Below are 15589 nucleotides of genomic sequence, written 5' to 3' on the forward strand. Positions count from 1 at the left end.
GACTCTCAATTCCAGGATCATTTTTGTGTGTTTGAGTGAAGGGACACACACAAGGAGAAATGATCCCACAGGGTTTGATGCTCCATCATTGCAGGGAAACAGTCCACTGGTTTTGGAAGAACAAGGTAAATTACAGTCCCAGCCACTGAAGCATTTAAATAGTCTGCCTTTCCAGAAATTTAAATTGCTCCTTAAGAGCTTACCCATTTTGTGAACTTTACTTTTGCCAGTAGCTTCTCTGACTCAGCACAGTTTATTTTATAGCCTGTGTATTGATGGGGCGCACTGAGCTGTTTTTGGAGAGTTTCTGTGCATAAACAGACCCTTGCACTGTGTAAAACAAAACTGGAGAGAAAAGACACCAGAGCACAAGACTAATAGACAACAGAGCTCAGAAAACCAAAACATCTCTCCAGGGTAGAACTTCATCTTCCCACAATTTAAAGGAGAAAAATAACAAAAATCCTAACAAAACCTTTTATATAACTTCAGTGTTGCAGTGATCGGTTTCAGGGTTGGCGTGACAGCAATTACAAACAACAGTTATGCAACTGCCTCGTTGATTGAATTGAAATTAATACAGAGAAAGGAAGGAGCCAGACAAAAAGAAATGGCTTTGGGTTGAATTGTTATGCTTGAAAGAAATAAAAAAATTGCTCAGGTCAGCATCTTTTGAAAAAGTGAGTGAAAGCCCAGGCTGAAAAATCTCCTTGAAGAACAGACAGAGCAAACTGCTCTTAAAAATTCTCTTTGTGTCACAGGCAAATTTGTGTTTATCTTCCAAGGCTTACAGCTCACTTTTTTTTTAATCTGACAGCTATTTCAATATTTTAATTTTGCTCAAGTTCCTTTATGTCTCCTTTTTAAAAACCATTTAACAGCGTGTCACTGCGTGTTGTGATTCCAGCGTGGCTGATTCACGCCGCCGGAGGAGAAGGCCCACGTTCACGTGTGCATCCACATCATCCCCTCCACTCTCCATCTGGCAGCATGTGGATGTTTGTGAGTGGAGCTGAAGGCAGCATCTGGCATCCTGGGCAGGAATGCTTCCTTAGGGTGAATACTGTTTGATAGGGCTTGGAGTCATGTAAAGAAAACCTGGGAAAACCTGAGTGTAACTGGCTGTCAGAGCCCTGCCTGCACTGACAGGAGCTGTTCCGAGCTCATTCCCTGAGATCTGTCTGATGAGGCAGGATGCAATTACTGTTCATACAGCAATGGGTTTGTGCAGACACGAGCCTAACTCCTGGAATTAATTTGCCATTGTGAGGTAGGTGTATCAAACCGTGCCACAGTAGGTCTCTTACTGAAGAAATACTGTGGATTTTCTGCTTCTCCAGAACTGGTCTAGGACAAGGTTCCCTGCCCAGGGCAGGGGCTCAGAACAGGATGATCTTAAAGGTCTCTTCCAACCCAAATCATTCTGTGATTCTATGAATTTCTCCTGTTGATTCAGGGAATAAAGCACCGAGGGAGAGATGGGGAATAGGAATTGAACCTGTTGTTTCTTTGCTCCTCCTCACCTTTTTCACCCTGAGTTGTAGGAAGCAGAAGAGCCCCGAGCTTGTTGCTTCCAGAGGGAGAGGAGGAAGAGGATTTTGGAGGACCCTACACGAGATGGGTTTGCTACACATCCCACTGACGTGTGCTAGTGAGTGTGAGTCATCCCGGGAATTCACTGCCCTGTACAGAACAGGTTCAGTCAGAACAGTGCTGAGGGGGGAATCCTGCAGGATAGAAAACCCTGACTATCCGTCCACGCCTGCTCAGCTGCCATGAGCTTTTGTGCTGGATTCCCTGCCAGCTTTGCCACAAGCAGGTGTTGGACATGTGGCTTCATCCCCAGCAGCCTCGTTGCTGAGGAGAAAAGCTGATCTCGACAACAGCCTTGTCTGTTGAGTTCCCAAAGGCCACTTGTTCACACCTGTGTTTCTTGGGCCAGGAACCGAGTGTTGCATGTTGCCCTTGGCTGTTCAGTAACAAGAATTAAGTCCAGTTGCTGTTCTTCTTCCTTGCCTTTCCTGCTCTCCTCCTTCTCTCTGTTGCTGTGGGTCCTAAGGGAACAAGGAAAAAGTGAAAGCTCGTATGGCCTCTGACATCCTCCACGCCAGAAAGAAAGCACTGGGAGGTTAAACTTGATTATTTGCCTAGCCTTCCCCTCTGGAGACATGAAAAGATTAGAGGAGCTTGATCTATAGTGTAGCTGGGCAGCTGTGATGGGTGCTTTGTTACAGTCCAGAGCAATCAAGCTAACACAAACCAGAGCCTTCCCTGTAGCTTTATGGAACCCTTTAAAAAGTGATGGATGTTCTGCAGCGGGAGAGGAAGGGGAATCAGTGGGTTAGGTCAAACTGCAGAGAACGATAACCAGGGCAATTAATACCACTTAATGGGAAATTGCAAGCTCTTGGCTCCTCAGATATTATGGAGTTTATAATCCAGGGCAGACTGCCTTTGAAGTATGGCTCTCATCAAGGGAGGCTGTAGAGCCTCGCTGCAATAAACTGTTCCACGGAGATGATCCTCGTCGCTGTCTGCCATGTCTTAAGTAGTTTTGGGCTATTGGCTTTGCCCCCCTTTGTCTCAGCACTGTAGGAGCTGTGCAGCTGTGGGGGAGGGAACGGGATTCCTTTCTTTGGAGAACTGGGAGCTGAACTCGGGTGGCAATGGGGCCTTTCCCCCATCAGTTGCCGTTTCTGCAAATTCCCTGAATCAGCTGCAGAGCTGTAACTGGGCACGAAGTGGTTTTGTCTTTGTTGCTGGTGATGGTGCCAGAAAGCCTGCAGCCATCCAGAGTGGATTTGCAGGACCCGTGCTCTGAGAAAGTCTCTCTTTTGTTTGCTGGCCAGCACGGAGCTCTGAGATGGGTGTTGGGAGAGACAAAGGCTGTAACAGCACCGACCAGGGCACGTCTTCCCCTCCTTCAGCACCTCGCATGTTTTGATCCCTTAATCAACCTGAGACATTCCATTTTCCAGGTACCTCCTGGTAGCTCAGGCAGCTTCTTTCCTGTCTTCTTGCCTGAAGGCAGAGAAGGAGGAATCAAACCTCTCCAGGAAGAGGGAAGAATCAAACCACAGCAGCAGAAACCAAAGAGAAAGAGGCAATTCCTGCTGAACAAGTGTCACTAGGATGTAAAAACCATCCTCCTCCTGTCCTTGCCCTCTAGATCCATGCAGGGCCACAGGTTTAAGTCTGCACTTCCTCTTCTTATTGCTTTGTGATGTTATGGCTTTCTCTGACACAGAGTGCAGCCCCATCATTCCAGGGTTTCCTGTGTTCTGAGACTGGCACAGAAGTGGAGAAACTGAGGTCCTCATGCCCGTGATATTTTTATACCACTGCATAAAATTCATTACTGTGTTGGTTTTGGTTTCTTTTATCAGGGGTGTCAAGCACATTCACTTTTCTCATTAAAACTAATTTTATTTTTAAACTCCTGAAGGGAAACAGAGGGAATGAAGAAGAAGTGGAGTTTTAGTTTTCTGAAAGTCTCTTGGAAAGGAAATTACTGGATTATTGTAATTATCCCCAAATCAAGAATATAAAACCTGCAAAATTGGAAACTAATTTTCACAGCAACTTTTTAATTTAGGAAGTGACTTTCATTCAGAGTCAGTGGTTCATTTGGAAAAGATGGAGGTTGTGGTTTTGTACAAAATACCTCCATGCTTCTGAAATTGCCTCTGGAAAATGTCTCCCTTTTATGTTTTAACATGATATACCTTGCTCTTAAAGGTTTTCTTCTTGACTTGGAAGACAGGGTAATTTCAGATCATTAAAACCTCTCACAAAGAGGACTCTGGCTCAGGCTCCCCTACTTGCATTCAAGTCATGTTTGGTAGTTTGGCTTCGGGGCAGAGGTGCTTTTGTCACGGTTTTGAGGACTGAAAAAAAACCCTTAATTACCCTTGTGAAAACCAAAAGGACAGTACTGGGAGTCACCAAAAGGTGCGTGGAAAAGGGCAGGTACTGGCAGCCCTTTCAGCTCAGCCATGTGTAGGTCCACAGCAATAACCATGGAGCAAAATGCCTATTTATAGAAAACAAATATAATTCCATTGGAGCAGGAGAGAGGCTGGACTCAACAAATTGCATTAGCATATTGGCACAGTGTGGGCTCCTGGCCTGGAAGAGTGTCCATAACACAACAGGCTGCATAATTACCCCAAGGTCCAGCAGCCCCGAGTGACAAAAAGCAGATTTTGCAGAGTAAACCCAGTTCTGCTCTTACCTCTCCAGCCCCCTGTCCTCAAACAAAGCAGTTCCATCTCTGCATAACCCTGTGGTGAATGAATATCAAGTCTCTAAAGCCAAGCCTGAATTTAGCTTGTGGTTTTTTATCTCCAGAGGTGTTTCATTAGCTCAATTACAAGTGACATGTTCCACCGTGTGCTGCTGACTGAAAAAACTCAAGCCAACCTAAATCCCTCTCCAAATAGAATCCAATTAACCTCTTACTCCCCCTTCCTTTAATCCCCTGTGCCTCATGGCTCATTCACAGCCACACCTTTTAAAGAAGACCGAAGTGAACTCCCTGGGATACCTACGGGCTGAACTGCTGAGCTGTTTGTCTTGGGTTTGCTGGGCTGGGGTGTGCAGTTATTGTCCCAAAAGTCAGAGCCTGTGTGTTTTGTGATGGTGTCCAGTGACAGTTCCCTGCTGCACAAACCCCCACGTGCGCGGGTGACCCTGAGTGACATGGAGAGAATCCCAGAATGGTTTCAGTGGAAGGGACCTTAGAGCTCATCCAGTTCCAACCCTCCTGCCATGGGCAGGGACACCTCCCGCTGTCCCAGGGTGCTCCAAGCCCCGTCCAACATGGCCTTGGGCACTGCCAGGGATCCAAGGGCAGCCACAGCTGCTCTGGGTACCCTGTGCCAGGGCCTCACCACCCTGACAGGGAAGAGTTTCTTCCATATATCTGACCTAAATCTATTCTCTATCAGTTTGAAGCCATTCTCCCTAGTCCTGTCACTCCAGGCCCTTGTGACAAGTCTCTCCTCATCGTTCTTGTCGGCCCCATTAGGTACTGAAAGGCCACAGTGAGGTCAAGCTTCTCTTCTCCGGGCTGAAGAATCCCACTTTTCTCAGCCTTCCCTCATAGGGAAGCTGCTCCATCCTTCTGATCAATTTGGTGCCTGCTCTGGCCTGGCTCCAGCAGCTCCAGGTCCTTCCTGTGCTGGGACCCTCGAGCTGGAGGCAGCTCTGCAGGTGGGGTCTCAGCTGAGCGGGGCAGAGGGGCAGAATCCCCTCCCTCCGTTGGGTGCTGAGCTCTGTGTAGCTGCAGAGCCCACTCTGGGCCACAGCTGTGCTGTGCTCGTGCCCATGTGCTCTGCAGGGCCTGGCTGAGCTGTTTTGAACACCTCGAGGTGCTGGGTGTTACTCCAGCTGCCTGCTCGGGGCTGGGCTCTGCCCTAGATCCATTAATGTCCTGGCAGCGCTGCTGCCCCGCTGCTCTTCTCAGGACAGCTGCGTGCTGAAGTCATCGGTGCGGTTTCTAACCTGGAACGGAGGGCTTGGATCGCTGACCTGCTTTACCACACGAGCCTTGCACAAGCCTGGCCTTCTCCACAGGACCCACCCTGAGCCCTCAGCAGCAGCACAGGCCGTGGCAAAGCCTCCCATGCTCTGGATCTGTGCTGGAGTCCTGAGGAAGCAAGTCTGTCAGCTGTGATTTGGAAACCCTGAGTGCTCGATTTGGCCACAGCCTCCCTTTGCAAATACACACCAACATCTCATTTTCTCCCTTTTTTTCCGTTGTACCCATGCTTCGTGTCCTGATGAACTTGTACTCCCTGTGAATTAGTGGTAGGATTATTACTGGAATTTTGTCTGCTTGCAGGCTCAGATAAACTCTTGATTTGAGATTCAGGCTGTAGCAGTTGTTGCATTCAGGTTTGTTAGCAGACAGTTATTTTTTAAAATAGTTTTGTCTTACAAACATTTTCCTCCAAATACAACTACAACAAATAAGCAGTAAAACTCGGAGTAGCAAAAATGTGCTGTTGAGGAGGAACCAGCCTTTGGGACTGCTCAGAACACGTTACAGCAGAGCTGTGGGGCTACAAAGTGAGGAATACAGTAAAAGACGTACAGAAATTCTGCATCTCTTCCAATACAGATGTTTTGTGTGTCTTGTGGGTCCTGGATCAGCACAATCCAGCTCTCTGTGTTCCAGCCAAAGCTAGTTTTGGAAGTATTGCTACAAACAGCACCATAAAATTTCATATCTGTGTTGGGTTTCACTTTTTATTCTTGTAGGTTTCAATGTCCTGACAAGGATGTTTCAAAAAAAATAAAAAAAAAAAAAAATCTGGTGCGTGAACCGAGCCCAGGAATGCTGAGCTGCTGTCCAGAATGAGTCAGTGTGCTCTGGGGGGTAGCAGAGCAGTCTGTCTGGGGAAGGCTGGCAGTCAGGATGGGTGTTTGGGTGGGCACACAGGCACAGGTCCCTGGTGTGGCCCATGGAGCGCTGGGACAGGGCGGGTGCCGGTTCCGTGGGGCTGTCCTGAGCTGCAAAGTCAACACAGAGAGAACCAGTCCGGTCAGGTTTTCCTCAGACAATTATCTATTTATTCTCTTCAGATGACATCCCTCTAAATCCTTTGCTGGATTTTCTGCTTTTAATTCTCCTTTACTCCCCGAAGCTGAACATCCATCCTTCCTGTCTTCTGCTGGCTGAAGCCCATTCTTGCCGGCGCTCCCAGCGGCTCAGACAAAGTTCATGTCTCCCGCCATCAGCACAAACTCCAGCCTCCTCCTCCTCCTCCTCCTCCTCCTCCTCCTCCTCCTCCTGCCTTGGCCCCCGGGCAGCTCAGGACTCTTGGCTGCCAGGGGATTTCAGGCAGTTTCCCTGCTCTGAGCCCAGCTTACCCATCTGGGTCTGACACAGACCCAGTCCCAAGGCCGATCTCAGCCTGCCCAGAGGAGCTTTCCCCAGGTCCCAAACCAGGCTGGGATGATGCCCACAGGTTCAAAGCACAGGTGAGCCACATCCCAAGGTGCTCTGGGCTGTCTGAAATCATTGCTGTGGTTTCAGCCTCTTTCTTCATCTTATGCTCTCTGTTCTTGGAGACGTTTTGTTTGTGCCCTTCCCCTTAAGAGGTCAAGTGCTTCCACGGGGAGGTCAGCCTGTAGTTTTCCATGGATCCAGCCTGCTCCATGCATGAGTGGATTTCTTCTGTGATAATACAGCCGAGCAGGCAAAACCACAAGTAAATCAGCCTGGGGTTTTTTTCCCATTTTTAATAACAGTTTACTATTCTGTAAGTGCATGTAAAGCACATGCCCTGTTCTCCCAGCCAAGGAGCTTGACAGCTTGTCAGCAAGAACTACCATAGGTCTAGAGTGAGTGATTTATACAAGTAAAAGCACACGTGCCAAGACCTGGCAACAGCCTCCTCCTTTTTTTTTATTGCAACGACTTGGCAACCCTCTCTCTTCTCCTTCATCCAAACTTTTGCCTTTTATAGTCTTTGAATAACACCTTTTTTTTTTAAATGTATGTAGCAGCTTCCCTCCCTTCTCTTTCAGCCGTTTGCTCTCCTTATCTGAATTGGCCACGGGACAGGAGATCTTGGCTTCACAACAAGCAGTTCCTGACTGAGTACGCACAATCACAAACCAGACTGCACACGGCCTTGTGTTTTTGGGGACGAGATGGGTGTGTCAGGGATTTGTTACACTTCTTACCTGTGTTCTGATGTCTCCAGCGTTGTACCTGTTTGTGCTAAAGCTCACCTTCCTTCACAGAAACGTGCACACACCTGAGCTCACACTGGTGCAATGCCGTGTTTTTTAGCATCATCCTCATGTGTCCAGTGTGGAATGCTCACATAAGGAATCGCACAGATTCCTGTGTATCCGTGCAGGAATCCTTACACTCATTCATACACAAATACAAGCCACCCTGTGTCATCAAATGGCCTCTGACAGAGACCCAAACTGGCTTATGCCAGGGTTTCTGCCTTTGCTGTCTCTCCCAAGCCTGTGTTCAGGTGCAGGCTCACACACAGCTGTGCAGCCACGCGCTTTCTCAGACACCAGCATTCTCAGGCACAGACAGTCTCTCACACATAAGCTTATAGATTTATGATTTGTTGTGAGAGTGGAAAACAGCTGCTGCGGGCTAATCAAATACAGCAGAAGATTTAATGCAAAATATTGAAAAACACTGTCTGGTAGGAGGGCGAAACTCTGAAAAACATGCTGGTCTCATGGCGCTGGGCCAGTGCAAGAAGATTTGCACCTGGCCATGATAAACGTCAGCAGCGGGGCTGGAGGAGGCTGCTTCACCCTCCGAGGCTGCCAGACACACAGGCTAAAAGTCATGTTGGGTTTGGCCCTGGGAATAAGCTCCCTAAGTCTGGGGCTGTGGTTTTCCAGGGCCGTGCAAGCAGAGCTGCTCAGCGTGGAGCAGCAGGAAGGAAGAGCAGTCCAAGCCTTGCAGGTCACTGGCAGAGCAGGCTGAAGTTCTCGCTCCTGGCTCCCTTCTGCCCATCCCTGTGGACACATGGAAAGCCTCTTTCTTCAGGGCTGTCGGTTCAGCACCTTTCACCAGTTCTGCTGGGGCTGCAAAGGCTTGGAAATAATTAACTGCAAATGAAAGAATTTCATCTCAGGTTTCTGCTGACTGACGACACAGGCAATTTATGATGCCATAAGAAGCTCAGACTGGGATTATTTCTGCATAACACCCAATGCTGCTGCTTGGCAGCTCAGTGACTGTGTTGGAAGGACAGAACTAGATTAATACCTTGTGGATTTCAACCATAAATTTTCATGGGTTTGGAGTTGGAGGGCTCAGCTTAGCTGAGTGCAGACTAAAGCTGTGGCAGCTTGCAACATCCTCATCTCCCTTTCCCAGCGCTGTAGGTGGGACTTGCCAGCACAGCTCTTCCCTTTCTCACCTGGCAGGTATGATCTCACTCTTCCATCTCCAAGAGTCAGACCGTGAAAGGCTGGGCTGTGAAAACAGCACAGCATCTGTCTTCAGTGTCCTTCCCCCAGAGCCTTGGCTTGGCAGCCTCAGACTGCCAAAACAATCCACCTGCTCCTGCTTCCTTGGGTGCTCAGCAGAGAAACAGGATACCTGATCAAGGCACTCAGAGACCGGGGCTGAAGGACAGGTGTATTCTGTTCTTGTCCATTCCGGGTCTGCAACAGGACACAAGAGGCTTCTGCTTCAGTAGTGGCTGCAAAAAGAGGTCATTCTTGTCAGTTGATGGTTGTGGGTTTAGTCCCTGTTATTTACCTGCAAAAGGTGCCAGCCTTTCTGGCTGGAAACTCCCCAGGCTGAACCAGCAGGTCAGTTCTGCTGCACAGCCTGCTGTGAGCTGGGATAAGGTTTCCTAAGAAGAGCCATGGGGCAGTTGGGCTAAGCTCACTGATTTTGTAGTGCCTGTGTGCACAGTCCTCACCCGTGCCTTACTTCCAGTCATTCCAGGTCTTTCCTATCCACATGTGCCATGAACACCTCCCTGTCTTGCCGTGTGTTTCGAGATCATCGGGTGTTTGGGGCTGTTCAGTCTGTCCTTGGCAGTGAGGCACCAGCTGCACACCGACATCACGGTGCACCAGCAGCTCTGACTCATGGCTCTGCTCTGCCAAGGAGCCCATATTCCCTTTCTCCAGGGGTAGACAGCCCTGGGTGGCATCAGCTGCACGCTGAATTGCGCCATCCAGGGATATGAGAAGCATCTGTTCCTTCCAGATGTTCAGTCATCTCGTTGTTTGTTAGATTTGAGGACGGGAACCCTCTTCAGTTATGTGAGACACTCACTGTTCTCAGATGTCTGGGAGCGTGTGTGGGGCGGGGGAGAATTGTCTTTGTGTGACGCCAGCAAGGAATAGAGACAGAGGTTCTGTGCTCTGTTGAAAATAGTTGAAAGGCCTTTGAGCTCTGGCTAATCTCCATTATTCGTGTGTTTTCCAGCAGCAGAACGAGGGAGGAAGATGGCAAAGGCAAGAGAGCAGGGCTGAGAATTAGAACTGGACATCTTTCCCGTGCTCAGGCGAGCTTGGCAGAATCCATTGTGGCAAATGGAGCTGGATGCAACAGAATCCAGGCTTAAGCTTGGCTCAGATCTTAGGCCCAGCAGAGCCTCCTTAGATGTGCAGGAGCTTTGTAAGTAGCTGAATGCATTTCAGCCTGGCTGAACCAGACACAAGAGCAGCTGTTGAATTCAGCTGTGGAACAGGGCAGAGGGGAGCCTTGCCCACATTTGAGGCCTCTTTGCCCACAGGCATTTTATTTCATTGGTTTCTCTACTGATTTCTTTCCTTCTTTCTCTGTAGATCAACTTGTAGAATGACATGTGCAGTGCAGGCTTTGACCCACTCGTGTAGGAAAGCTGAGGCACAAAGCTGCAAAACAGCACGTGCAAAGACGTCAGGGAGGGTTTAGCAGAGCTGTGTGTTGTACCTGAATTCCAGGTTAAACCTTTGGTCCCCTCCTCTCCCAGCACCCTGCATTTTAGCTGTTTGCAGGGTGCCTTTCACTCTGAGCTACTGTGTCCAAGCTGACAGGTGGGTTTGAGCTACAGGGTCCCCACCTGGGTTTCATTTCTGATGGAGACATTTCTAAACCAGACAGGACTTGAGGAACAGAGGTCGTGTGGCTCTAAATTTTTCTGTATGGGTTCAACCAGGTACAGACAAGAGCAAGGCCAGAGCAGAAATCTGGCACTGATCACAGCAGTGCTAGAAAGAACTGTCCCTTCGTTATATCCCTCCCACTTCTGCTCACTGAAGGAAAACTCCATGCAGCCCCCAAACTTTCCTAGTGAACACTTGTTCCCTTTCCTCTGCACCAGCAGAAAAGCTTTGTTAAAAAGAATCATTTTCAAGATTTTGAATGTTTTGTTCCTGCCAGTGAGTCAATGGTTTTTCCAGTCCCTCCCCCACAATAAGTAAGTGCAGGCTGAGTGTGGTCCAGAGGAAAATGTGAGTTACACGTGTCCTGGCCACATGCTGCTCCAGTACCAATGATAACCAGATGGTGGCTTTCAGATCTCAGCTCTCCAGCAAGGAGAAGGGTTAGCAGGACTCAGGGCAGAGTAAATACATAACCCAGTCTTGCCTGTGCCCAGCAAACACCTTCCCAACAGCAAGGGTAGGGCTGTGGTACCTTGCTTTGTGGCTCAGCATCACCTGAGCTGAGGAGGACTGGGCTGGAGTAGAGGAACCCCCATACAACAAACTCTCCCACTGAGCCCAAACTCTGATTGCATCCCTCATCTCCAGCACTTTGCTCTACTGCTCATCTCCACTCCTTTTCATGTGAGCTCATTTTCTGTTCTGGGAGAGAAAACTAGAGGGGCTGAACAAGGGCAGACAGGCCTTGGGCTAGTTTCAAGGTTGGGGGCAAACCAAATGCACCTGGTACCTTATCATTTTGGCATCTTACTCATTTAGGATGCAAATACTGCCAACCATCTGTAGCTGGAACAGCCCATCAATTGCTTGGCAGATCTGAGGGCTGTCATAGAAACAACTCTGTCCCAAAAGCAGTGCAGGATCCGTGGTGTGCAGCAGGAGCTGTGGCGTGCAGCAGGCCCCTGGTGCATGTCGGACCCCTTTGCCCTTGCATGGTGCTGCTTGCATACAAAAAAAAGTGCCTGCAGAGCTCTCAGCTCCCCCAAAGTTATCATCATCACTATCATCATCATCATCATTTTCTACAGAGTAATAGGAAAACAAAAGCCCAGGTATCCAGAAGTTGATATTCCTGTAACAACCTAAATACCTGGGGAGTTTGGGTCATGGAAGAAGGTTCTCTCAGTCTGAGGGTGGTGTCTTAGTCTCCCTTTCTCTGCTTGCCTGGTCTTTGCTCCTACAGGGGATGAGATTTCCCAGTGGTTTCCCATTTCTCTCTGGAAACAGCCAGTTCCTGCAAGCACCCGTATCTCACTTCCCTCTGTTTCTACTTCCTTATTTTGAGCCACTAAGGGAGTGAACAGCAAGAGATCCACTGATGATTTTCAGGGTAAAATCTCAGGTAGGTTGCCTTTATTAAAGATAAGCTAAGTACATAGAAAACATAAGCTTTACTCAGGCAGCAGTTCACAGGAACTTGGCAGAGGCCTGCCTGCATTTCAGAATCCTTCTCCTTTTTCTAGATGAAAGCCCTGCAGAAGGATTTGTTTTTCAGACAGAAGGCAAGCCAAGTTGGTGATTTCATCCTAAGGCAGGCTGTGTCAAGCTGGTCCTATTCAAACATGCAGGAAATCAACCCTGGAGCTCGTTCAGAAATGAGGATGGAGCGTCGGGGTAGAGAGAGGGGCCCTGAGGAGGACAAGAGCTTGGATTGTGAAGCCAAGTGCAGAACAAGCAGAGAAGGTACCTGCTGTCAGGAACCCATCCCTCACCCTTTGCAGGATTAACTGGCAGGGTTTCAAGTAACATTTTTTACTTTCCAGCTCTTCCGAGCAGCTCTCCCATCTCTGTCCTCACCGAGTGCTGTGAGGGACACGCACGGCACCGCTCTGGCAAGGGGTCAGGTGGCTACCACAGGCCAAGGAGAATTCTCTCAGAGTTCCCTCATTCCAGTAGGCTTTTTTCTGTTTAAAGCAATCATTGCTAATTAAAGCAGTTGTTTTCTGAGTGTAAATGAGGAGAGGAGAGGAGAGGAGAGGAGAGGAGAGGAGAGGAGAGGAGAGGAGAGGAGAGGAGAGGAGAGGAGAGGAGAGGAGAGGAGAGGAGAGGAGAGGAGAGGAGAGGAGAGGAGAGGAGAGGAGAGGAGAGGAGAGGAGAGGAGAGGAGAGGAGAGGAGAGGAGAGGAGAGGAGAGGAGAGGAGAGGAGAGGAGAGGAGAGGAGAGGAGAGGAGAGGAGAGGAGAGGAGAGGAGAGGAGAGGAGAGGAGAGGAGAGGAGAGGAGAGGAGAGGAGAGGAGAGGAGAGGAGAGGAGAGGAGAGGAGAGGAGAGGAGAGGAGAGGAGAGGTTGCTCTGAACATGGGAACAGGGAAAAGGGAGAGGGAAATGGAAAAGAGACTGTGAAGACTTTCTTTACAGACTGTCATAATGCTCTCCACTTAAACATTCGTGGCGCAGCTATGGAACACCAGTGATAGAGGGGAGGCAACAGATGGCAAAATTCAGAACATTTGTCCTTGGGTCTGCTTCAAAATCTCTGAGCTCTTTGGACAGTCCATTCCCAAGCAGCAAGGGAAGGACTGTGGAGAAAAAACTGGCATAATTTTATCTTCTGCATTTTTGCAGCTGCCAACTTGCCTGTTGTTTAGTGAAGACCACTCCAAGAACCTCCATCGCTCTGCAGCAGGCTGAGTCCAGCGGGTCACAAGGGAAACTCATGAGAAAAACCTGCTTGGGATCTGTGTGTGAGTGTGTATAATCCTTCATCCCTAAATAACATCTGCAGGGGCTTCTGAGCAGGGGAGGCAGTGTTTGCTGTCACTGCTGGAAAAAGCTCAGACCTGCCCCTTTGCACTTACTCTGTCTACAGAAAAACTTCAAGGGCTCCAGTCCCTCCTTTCTAGCAACTGCTTTCCTGAATCCAGATTTTAGTGGTTTGGGTTTTATTTAAATCAAGCACTTTCTGATGTGAATAATACCAGCAAAACGTTTGTAACTTGGTCTGGAAGATGGGAAAAACGCAGACACCAAAAGCCAAGGCAGGCTCTTAAATGTCAATGCTCATTAGGCACTTTTTAGCATTAGTGCCTGGTGCTGGAATCTGCCCATGCAGGCTGGAGGATGAGGAAATATTATTGGAACACATCTGCTCCAAGAGATACTGTCAGACTTGGGGAGCATCTTGTGGTAATTAGGGGAATTCATTTCATTATTTAGTCCATCAGCATTTTTTCCTGATTGGTTTTTTTTTTGGTTTTTGTTTCGTACGTTTGTTTGTCGGCTTGGATTCTTTTCTCTCTCTCTCTCTCTCTCTCTCTCTTTTTTTTTTTTTTTTTTTTTTTTTTTTTTTTTTTTTGGTGGGATCCATTAAAATTTTCCTTTCTGTATATTTTAACATCTGAAGAGCTCCCTGGCATTATTAAGACCCTGTGTTCTCAGAGCACCTCCCTCCCTGTTGCAGAGCATGTGGGTAAGAAGCATTTTGGAAGTCATGGAAGAGAAATGTGCAATCAAATGTTGTACTGTAGTTTGAGTTTTGGGCTGGAAATACAATACAGTTGTAGAACAAAATTGCCTTTCCCCTTTCCTGTCCCTGCCTTATCTCCTCCCTCTTCACTTCCCAATCCACACATCTGCATCTGCTCTCCAGATAGAAGCCCCCACGAGACCCCCATGCTGTGGTTAAAGCAAACCAGTTACCTTTGAGTCTCCTGTCCAAAACACTGCCCTGAGCTCTCCACAGTCACTGGTTTTGAGTGTTCCATACTTAGTGGGAAAGAAAGGGGTTGAACTGGATCATCCAGATTATGTCCCAGGCCAGCAGCACCTTTTCCCTCTCTTTCAAGCTGCTTTTGCCAAAGTCAGGGTGGTACCTGTGTTCCTCAAATCAAAACTCATCCCTCAGCAACTTCCATCTCCTGAGAAGAACCACTTTATAAAATCTATTAAAGAAAATAACAGCTTTAAGCCCTTTTTTTTTTTTTTTTTTTTGCCCCCCGGAAAAGGGCCCTCTAATATTGTTTAATTAAAAGCTCATTCTTCAAGGCTCATTTGATGTCAGCTTTGAAATTCTGTGCATTTCGTTTCCATTCATCTTCCTCTGTGTGTTTAATTCAGTACATTTCCAAATAGGGTTTCTGTGTGCTCACTCCTTGAACCTCAGTGCTTTGTGTAGCACTGAGCAGTGACAGAGTTATGTCAGCCTCTCTGCTTCACTGGGCACATTTGTTCCCTCAAAATCAACACAGCAGCTGGAGACACTGACATCTGAAACACTCCTGGTTCCCTTTACAGCACAGAGTGCCTGGCACTGAACTCAAGCCAGAAAAGCAGGTGCTCAAGGATAATGGAGCCTTAGCCAAAAAGAAAGAAAAGAAAAAAATCCTAGCTAGGAAAATACAGGTTCATGGGCTGGTTTTGTGACTCCCAGTTTGGCTACTCAATTGGGAGCAACTCCATGGGGTGGTTTTATTGGCAGGGAGCAGCTCTATTGGGTGGATGTTGATTGGGGTGGGTTTGCTTAAGGTCAGGCTTGGGTTGGGGGTAGCTCAATCAGAATCTTCCAGTGAAGCTAAACACAAGTACCTGGCTAACCTTGCCTTCTGCTCCAGGAGCTTCTCCAGCCCTTCCTGGGAAGGTGAAAGCTTGAGGGAAAAGGCAAGGATCTTATACTGGGGAATGTGGCTTTGCAGCAGTTGGATGTTGGAGAGCCTGACTGAAAATCCTCCTCAGATTCAGGAGACTAAGCTGGGCAGCTGGGAGGATCCAGCATGCTGGAAAAGCAAGGTGGGATGTCAGTGGTACAACAAAATGCTCAAGCACAAATGCTGTGTGAATTGAGGTGGGGGGTAAAGCTGTGCAGTGTTTCTGTCTGATCCCTCTCTGCGGAGTGGAGACCTTGGGAATGCTGCTGGGAGAGCAGGCAAGGGTACGTCTGTTTCAGCTTTTTGCAAATAACTCACTTTGAGACAGCAAAGATCATCCAGAAAAGAAA

Source organism: Aphelocoma coerulescens, chromosome 24 (genome assembly GCF_041296385.1).
Source record: "Aphelocoma coerulescens isolate FSJ_1873_10779 chromosome 24, UR_Acoe_1.0, whole genome shotgun sequence".
Lineage (NCBI taxonomy): Eukaryota > Metazoa > Chordata > Aves > Passeriformes > Corvidae > Aphelocoma > Aphelocoma coerulescens.